The following is a 9,552-nucleotide window of genomic DNA, read 5'->3' on the forward strand; positions in this document are numbered from 1 at the left end:
AACCAAAGATGAGGTTCCCAGAAGAGCAAGGGTATCTGGAAGAGAGATGATAATGTTCGGTTGAGCCAGAAACCCATGGCGCTCTAATTTCTCTCTTAATTAGATGGCAGGTTCAACTAAAACACACCCTTTCTGAATGAGGGATTGCCATGGGAGCAGACAGGGAAGGTGCAGCTCTTGGATATGCAGGCTGTGTGTTTGTTGGGCATCATTCATGAAACATCCACATGATTCGACTTTATCATGGATATGTGTGCTAAAACTAAGGTTGTATCTATTTAATTGGTTGTTTTTTTTGTGGTTTCTGTCTGTTCACTTGCGGATTTTAAGAGAAATGCAGTAACATCTCAGTAAATACTTTTTGCAACCAATTATGTAGCACTGTACATAATGCCTCTTCCCCGATGTTTGTTTTGGAGCTCTACTCTAATGATCTTGTTGTCTTCTCAGTGAAAGAGCGAGCATTATTTTCTATTCTCTAATTGTAGCAGTAGATAATTAGGTCAGTTTGCTTAGTGCCTGCATCTCTCCAGTGCAATCCCATGTGCACACACATACATGCATGTACTCCACTGTTATGCAAAAGCTGAGAAGTTGGGTACTGAAATTTGGTTTCCCATGGACCTAAATGCTAATATCAGCATGCTAACGTGCTTACAGTGACGGTTGGCGATATTTACACTGAAAAGTTTATGATTGGCATGTTCATTAGCATGCTTCACCGTGGTAATGAGGGTGAAAATATGGCTGGACAATAGCTTGTTGTAACATCAGATCATTCTTTTCGTAGGTATTAGCTGGGAACCAGTATGCTATTGAGCAAAATAAAACTGGATCCATCCATGACTGGAGTCGCTAGCCATTACTAGGGCGTTGGAGTACCTTTCAGAAAACAAAATCAAAAAAAGACTCCAGTTACATTATGTGATCGTTACAAACCCGAGTCATGTGGGTTTCAGGTGGGCACCATCCACAGATGTTCCCTATTTCCCTAGTTATTCCCTAGTTCCCTCATTTAGAACTGAAAAAGCTACTTGGGTGAGCAGTGAAATGTGTTCCACAGACCCCACAAGTCCAGTTGCCCTTGTCTCAGCATTATTTGTTTGAGTATGGATGACTGAGAGCATTCGCAGTAAATCCATGTAATACTTGTGAGGTTTCACAACCACAAATTAGCTCCATCAGGGCACCACAGGAAAAGTGTGAGAGTCACTTTCTTCTGAGCCACATGAACAGATTACATGCAAATATTTACTGACCAGCTGATGATTACAACACCCCACTTTGATATCTAAATGTCTGGAGTTGGTGGGATTCATCACTGCTGGTTGGGGCCTGCTGAAACTACACACATGTACTTCAGCTGTCTCTAAATTTCTAATTCTATGTCTGACATCCAACAGATGTTATTTTATTTTTTATTTTTTTAAACTTCCAAACAGTTGCTGACTCCAATCTGCCTTACAACAGCTTAAAATATTTGCTGTATGCGACGATGCTCCAGAGGGATCCCGTAGTCATGTGATGGCATCCAGCAGCAAGCATCCTGGGACAGTCCCTGGAGGGCTTTAAAGGTGCTACAAATGTTACTGGGTCCCAGGGATTGATCCATGTACCGTTTTACTTCATGTTGTCAGCACTATGTCTGTGTGCAGATGTTTTCATGTACGCATATTATTCCCAGACTCTTTCACTGTGGTAATGATGGTGGGAATCTGGCTGGACAACAGCTTGTTGGTAACAGAGACCCATTCAGCACTCAGACATCCTTCCCAGAAGCCCCCCGGGAACTTCATCAATACAGAGAGAGAAGACGACGGAGGAAGGCGGGGAGGATGGACACAGGAAGTCATTACAATCTGCATAGAGATTGGTTTGACCTCAGCCTCCGCCCCCTCACCACCCTGCCTTAAGCCTGAGTGGACACAACAGATGTTAGTGGAGGAGGAGTCAAGGGACGGAAGGGGATCCAGATGACAGCTGTACATTGTCTGTCCACACCAGCTATTGTTTGGAATGGAAAGAAAAAATAAAATGGAGAGAAGAAGGAGGGAAACAAGAAAGAAGGACTAGTTTATTACTGGTGCTTGAAAGGACATTTGGTGAAAGAGCCTTAGAGAAGATAAGAGACTGAGCTGGTGAAGGAAGGAGCCAGGCATACACTGTGTGGAGTTACAGGTTGTCCTTTGGATATAAGAGCCCTCAACAATAACACAATCTGAGGCACTACACAAATGTTAGAAAACCTTCATTTAGCTGCCCATTGATAGTGTGAGGTCGTTTAGGTTTTTTTTTTTTCGTTTTATTGAGTTGTATGGTTTTAAACTTGTTTCACCCAGAACTGCGCCTTATTTCAAGTGGAAAAACACATCACAGTTTGTATAAACTCATTCAAAATGGAAGGTAAAGATGGTTGATGACCTATGAAGGTGGAAAGTTATCATGACTACTAAATAGATCACATTTGAAACAGATTTTCATGGTGTGACATGTGATTATTTCACTGCTTTTGATTAAGTGAAGGTGCTGAAAAGGAAAAAAAGAGACATCATATACAGAGACCTATGCATCCCTGCTTGTTGCTGCAGTAGTAGAATCATACCAGAATGTTAAAAACTGATGAGCAAGAAGAAGGAAGGCTGGATTAACAGAGTAAGAGAAACAGAGACAGATGGGTGAGCAAAGGCAAGCATCCTGCATTGTGGACAGCCAAGGCTGACAACTTGATATAGGACAGAGAGAAAAAAAAAAAACCCTGCTAGGTCAGGGAAGCAGTCCCAAAGGCGAAGGAGAAAACTCCTGACATTCACATCACGTCAGCAATATCAATTTACCGAAAAACAGAAGAGAAGAGAAATTTACAGACACTGCAAGAAAGGAGAGGGAGTGATAATATTGCTTTTGATGTTGATATTAAAAGTATTTTTTCCAAAGGCCCCACTGCTTTGGTTGAGGGAGGGAGGAAAACCCCAGCTGGGCTCGTATTGATGCGGCAGAGGTCTGGAGGGATGGAGAATGACACAGCCTGGCTTCTCCCGAGGGGAAAGAGTGACGAGAATTGTTCCAAAATCGAATGTGCAGACGGCAGTTACTGCCAATGCCGTTTGACAGTACACAATTAAGAAAGAAAAATGACAGCGGTTTCAATAGTTTGGAGGCTCAGTCAATACACGTCTTTCGCAGAATTTACAAAATTAACATAATTGTGTTGAAAGATGACTGTTTGTTACGTTTGGTGGAAAACACAACATGTAAGCAAAGTTTACACTCTGGAGTCCGCTACCACATATATAAGACACATAAAGTTAAATCTTTTTTTGGTCTTACAGCTAGCACCACTACTGTTCTGATTCACTGTCACCACTGTCATCTGCTAAGTGACTCAGATAAACCTAGCTCCCCAAAAATAAAGAGCAAATAAAAGTATGACATTTAGCAGCTATTTCTCTCTGAAGACAGTGGAGACCACAGCATAGCAAACGCGTCCAAGGATTTCTTTTCAGATAAATGCAAACTTTGCTAAATTATCAATTATTTGCTAGCACATTCAAGGGAAAATGTAACCGTTCAGCATTTGCTTCTTGTTACACTGCCTCTAAAAGCGTAAGAAGTAGAAGAAGGAGAAGAAGAAACAGAAAAAAATAATAACATGCACAATTATTGACACATAAATTATCTTCAGTCACTACTGCATAGCTTTTTCCTCTCAGATCTCAGGGGCTCTGCCACGGCTTTAGTCAACCTACTCCCCCAACCTCTTTCTTGCATTTTTATTGCACACTTTATTGCAGCATTATGCCTCTGCCCGACAAACAAAATAAATCCAAAGAGAGAGAAAGACCAATTTTCTAGATTTATTGTCCCCTGTACTTTTCTGTCTCTCACTCTCTGTCTGCTGGCCAAATGCTGTGTGACGGTGCCTGGTCATAACAGTCAGGCCGTACATTTCTGCCCGGAGTCTAATGCAGGGCAACAATAGCGCAAAGATGACATTAAATATTTACAGCTACATCTTCTTCCCCTCTCCAGTCGTCTGCCCTCGAATAGTCTGGACAACCAACCCACTAGTGCACAGATGCTTCATACACACACATATACAAAGGAAAGGTTAACTTGTGAGGTACCGTGTTGTGCATCTAAACGTGCAAAAAGAAAGGATATAGAAATCAGAAAATAGTTTTATTTTGGTTGTTGTTGAAAGAAAACCAGGGGTAAAATGCTTCTTTAGAAAGAGCATTTTTAGATGATTTGGTAAAGGAGCTATTTATGTCTACATTTCTAATGAATTTAAGGCAGCTTTAGCAAGGTTAGGTAGGGAGGGACAAACATGACTCCCTCTCAAAAATGTTATTATTGCACAAGTAGGAGTTTCTGATCTCCCACAACTTACCACAAGAAGAATAAGATATTTCAAGAGAGCAGTTTTACTGGACAACTATGTTGAGTGAGGAATATCCAGTTATATTTGGGGAGAAAATACATATAAACAAAAAGAACAAACTTGTCATTCACAGCCAACGACCACCCTATACTGAGAGACAAGCACACAATCACACTCTGAAGAAAGAACAAAGAGTCAAACAAGTAAAAATCTGTATGCAGGTTAAACATACCACCCCCCACGCACACACACACACTAGCCCGAAGCTACGGCACCTCCCATGTATCCACATCTCGGGGTGTCATTGTGTGTGACCACTCAGGCAGGTAATTCACTGACAATGAATAAAATGAGATGTAATTATTTTCAAGCAGCACTTGTTGAGCAAAGCTGAATGGGCTGAGAAACATGTGTTGCTCCCGGACTTCATTATTGCCATGCCGCCGTGCGTTTTACAGTAGTCGGGCGGAGGTTAACGCTTCGCAATCAAATTCCATGCCGGCGAGTGTGTGAGCGGTGTTTTCCGATTGGCTGGGCGAGCGCGGGTGGCAGACGAACGGTTAGACGTGGTGGAGCTGAGGGGTTTGAGGGAGGTGGAAAATAAGCCCCTGGCTATCATCACAGGAAATGGCCTGAGACATCCACTTCTATGTCTCTCTGCCACCCACCCTCCTCTCGCTGTCTGTCTCTCGCCGCCGCTATCTTTCTTGTTCACTCGACCCTTTTCTCTTTCACTGCCTCTTGAGTTTTCTTTCCCTCCCTGTCTGCCCCCCTGGCCTTCTTTCTCTTTCCTAAGATAGCTTCCTCATTCGCTTTTCCGTCTTTCCCTCCGCAGCCGTTATCTGCTTTTTCCTTTCCGTGTCTCGTGTTCCCTCTCTCCATCTCGCCCTCTAGACCTCCTTTTTCCTCTTCCCCCTCTCTCCACTTGCACATTTTTATTCTTCCTCATCCCCAATCTTTTCATCCCCTATTCTCTCGCTTTCTCCGTCTATATCTCCCCTGCTGTTGCTGAGCTGCCCGCGCTGTAGAACAGGACAAGCAGATAAGTGTCGGTCGGACACGTTCTCACTGGCAGCCATCATTTGCTCTCTCATCCTGTGTCATTTGAAATGCACCTTTACAGCTATCGCTGTGCGTATACAGTACACAGATCACATCGTTTGTATGTGGTTGAGTTGCAGCTCCTTCCACTGCCTTTGAACTGTTCACACACAAAGACAGCTCTGCTCCGCACCAAAGGAACAATTCCAGACCATTTCATCCAGTGCTGTCGTGGTAATTTGCATCTCTTTTCATCAGCTGCTCCCTTTTTTTTCTTTTTTTTTATACACAATTTTGTCTCTGTCTTGGTTTAGTCTTTTATCACAGTGGTCATAATACCCAAACATACACACAAACTCCTGTCGCGTGGACGTGAACCAGCACACACATCAGTCTTATCTCGTATCTCCCGATGCCCTGGCTGGATGAGGTTGAGCAAGACTGGAGTCAGATCGTTTAACATATTACCAGCTCCCAGGAGCTGCTGTTTACGCCTGCTCACTGCAGAGCAAATGAGTGTTATTCCAAGAGCTACTGTGCATTAAGCAGATCTCTGCAACTCCACGGGGACCCCAATGAGCTCCAGATGCAACAAATTCGCATACTGTGCAATAGATTTCGAAGATATTCAAAAAACCGGTGTTGCCGTAAAGATGCAGATGGAGCGTGAACACGCGCGCGGTGTTGTGGTGCGGTACAGACATTCACGCACAGATGATATAGTGAACTAATACAGCACGTGAAACTGTTTAATCATTCACATAAATTGTTTCTTCCCAGAATGAAGAAGTGTGTTGACTCAAACCAGACGGTGGTGAGTGATGTACCCCTCCCACCTAAATCATTTATGAAACAATGGTAAAGGTTCGGAGGTTTTACTAGAAAAAAAACAGCAGCCGCCTTAAATATTGAAGCAATGCAGAAATGTCACTTCCTCAGGTGGCCACTTGAAACTGGCTCCCAAAGTCAGTTAGAGCTCCACGCGAAAGCGTGATTTTGCCGTCTGAACTTTTATCTTTAAGTTTACTTCCGCTCGGCTGTAACAGGGGTGAACTGGTGTGTGACTGGCTTATTTCCCACATGTCAATTTGTGCATAATTTAGGCGTGGTCACATTCGGTGTGTGTCTCGCCATTCATGTGTCACTCTGTCTCCACCTCCTTGGCCATTTTTGAAATTAGATGGGAGCTAAGTGCAGTCAGGAACTGTCAAGATGACAAGAGATACCAGACAGAGCTTCAGAAACACTCTATAGGAAATGTATGTGTGCACCGCAGAGGGTCCATCCATCATCGTATACGGTCAGCGATTCACACTTACCAGAGAAACAGGACAATTTAATATTGTTTCTATAAGTTGACTGACATTGACACCTGTAAATCTAAGCTTTCGCTCATCCATTTTTTGCCAAACGTGGCTAAAAAAGGAGGTTAGTGATCATGAAAGCACAGACAAACTTAGGCTTGCCCTCAGAGTCATGAAGAGAGAGAACAAAAAGGCAAAGAGCAACGTTATGCAGCGAGGCAAACATATGCTAATATAAAACGTGTTGCACTATGTTCATTTGTAATTCATTTAGCAGTATGTGATTATATCAGGTTATGTAAAACGAGCTTTGCTGTGGGAAAGGTCTCCATTCTGTGTTTCTGTAATTACCATATTTGAAAATGTGACTTTTACAGGGCTAGAGAGACGAAGAAACGTTGGTGTTTTTAAGTGTTAATCCTTCACTTGCACAATGATGCTGCTGTCTGTAGTGTGGAATAAAAGAATACTTTGACATCAAAAGCGATCCTTGTGAAGATTCGTTTCAGTTGTGTAAGAGTCGTCTCGATTAGTGTATTTAAGGTGCCGAGCAATGAAAGCCTTTTCAAAGACCATTTAAAATCGAGCTATTAAAGTAGAAATTCAGGAAAGGTAAATGACACTTTTGCACGTAATGCGAATCGCTTGTTTGTCTGTGATCTGGACTCTTGTATTTCTAAAGGGCAATAACAGTGACTAACTTACAGATTTACATTACTTTTCTAGTACATCCATGCCTGCCCACACAGGGACATGCGGCATGAATATTTACAGACACAGGCCGACCTTGTTACAGTAACAAGTCACATTGCTCACCACACTCGAGTCAGCAGTGCGTTCACATGCTCCTCAGTACAACAAGGCCTCTATGCTGCTGCGTCCGTTGGGAGAAGGGTTCAAAACATATCCAAAGGGCTCCGGCTGAGACAACAGAGGCCCGTGTTCTCCCGCCGCTGCTTCGCTCCTGGCCTGGTGGAGGGGAGCACCGAGGCTGCTGATGGAGAAGAGTTTCAGGTTTCAAAAGAGTTTTTTTTTTTTCTTCTCCCTTTTCTACCCCAACTGGATCACGGCAAATACAAACCCAACGCAGGGCTGTGTGCGCGTGCATCTGTGCGGAGTGTGTTTATTATCACATTTGGAACAGGATTTGAACAAAGCGTTTAGTGTGTGTGCTGCTCATATCCAGGGCGCCAGTGGAGAGTCTCATGCTCTGTTCTCACCACCACCTGATCCCACCAGAGTCTATCAGAGAGCAGAGCAGATTTGTGTACGTGTGCGTTCCGGACACGTGTGCTTGTGTGTACACTCTATTAAAATGCGTATATGACCGTGGAGGGGAAAAAAAAAAAAAAAAGTCACATGGAGGCGTTATGTCACACACTCCACAGACCCAATCTGTCCCATATGTGCCGCATTATAAAGCTCCCCGCTCACCCAGTTACAATAGCAGCCCGCTTTTTAAAAACATCAGCACAATGTGCGTCCGTCACGTGGTGAAACTGATCCTTGTCAGGGGACACCACCCTAGGGAGTGACGGAGGGGGGATTTAAGTTCAGAACCAGGAAGTATTTCGATGAAAGCAGCAGGGCCTTGGGGAAAGTTTCTCCACCCCTCCTCCTCCATTTTACTTTCCTTGCCAGCTTAAACACATCTGTCCCGGTCTGACCACCCACCCCCACCCCCGTAGCTTTACAGCTGGAGCCTCTAGTCAATGCCATATTCAGGTACTTAAATAGAACTACTCACATTTGTGATTTCTATAGTGAAACTACACGAGACATTGTGAGCAATGTTCTTTAGGTTAAGTATCGGCATGTTAGTGTCACCAACTGAGCAAAAAATAATGTGATTAGAAAACATCAAACTGATTGGAAGCGGGATTAAGAAAAAAGGGACTGATTGTGGCGAGATGTAATGCAAAGTGGAAAGCACAGAAACCATGGCAACAATTTAATTACTGCAGATAAAAGGCACCGCTATTTAAAGATCTGTTGACATTGTTGTGGTTTTGGTTTCTGCCACAATAAAAAAGCCCTCCATAGATTCACTTTTCTTTTCTTTTCTTTTTTTTCACGATTAATCTGCTAATTTTCATTCTTCCCACATCTCATAAAAAGTTCTAAATCCATGCTTGACATTCATGAACAGACTAGAGGTGACACAAGCAAGAACTACAAATAATCCTAGTTTAGCCCCATCAATCAGTTACCAGATGTTTGGATATAGAAAATCCTGTCCCGATTCCCTTTACCCTGTTCCTGTTTCTCCCATTTTGTGGTTGAGGGAGTCCTTTAGCACCCAGAGTTTGCCACTGCAGTCCTCTGTGTGCAGGGATTACCTGCATGACTTCCAGCTGCTCATTGTTATTCACTTTGCTCTAGTATAAGAGGCTGCACTGGGGTAGAGACTTGCAGTGATGTGGCGACAGGAAAGCATAGGAATAGTATGAGATAGTTACAGCGATAACAAGTGCAAAAACCTGGTGGGATACCAAGTTAAACTAATCTCAAATTTGAACAACATCATTGGGCAACGACCAACTCATACAGGATACAGGATACAGGATTTTGGTTCCTACCGTCATATCCACTAAGTAAATATCAGTGGCTTAACAACCTGGAACGCTGACTAGTGACTGTCAGACAAACAAATAACTATATGTGGATGAATTTGCAGCTATGCTAGCAGCTAAATGCTAACATTACATGTTGACAGCGACATAATAATCTGGTGTTTGGCCTTGTTTCGATAAATTCACACGATCTCACGCCACACGTGACATTTCTCACGCCGAAAAAGGACAAAACTCGTCGCACATACACTTT

The sequence above is a fragment of the Mugil cephalus genome, chromosome 8 (genome assembly GCF_022458985.1).
Source record: "Mugil cephalus isolate CIBA_MC_2020 chromosome 8, CIBA_Mcephalus_1.1, whole genome shotgun sequence".
Taxonomy (NCBI): domain Eukaryota; kingdom Metazoa; phylum Chordata; class Actinopteri; order Mugiliformes; family Mugilidae; genus Mugil; species Mugil cephalus.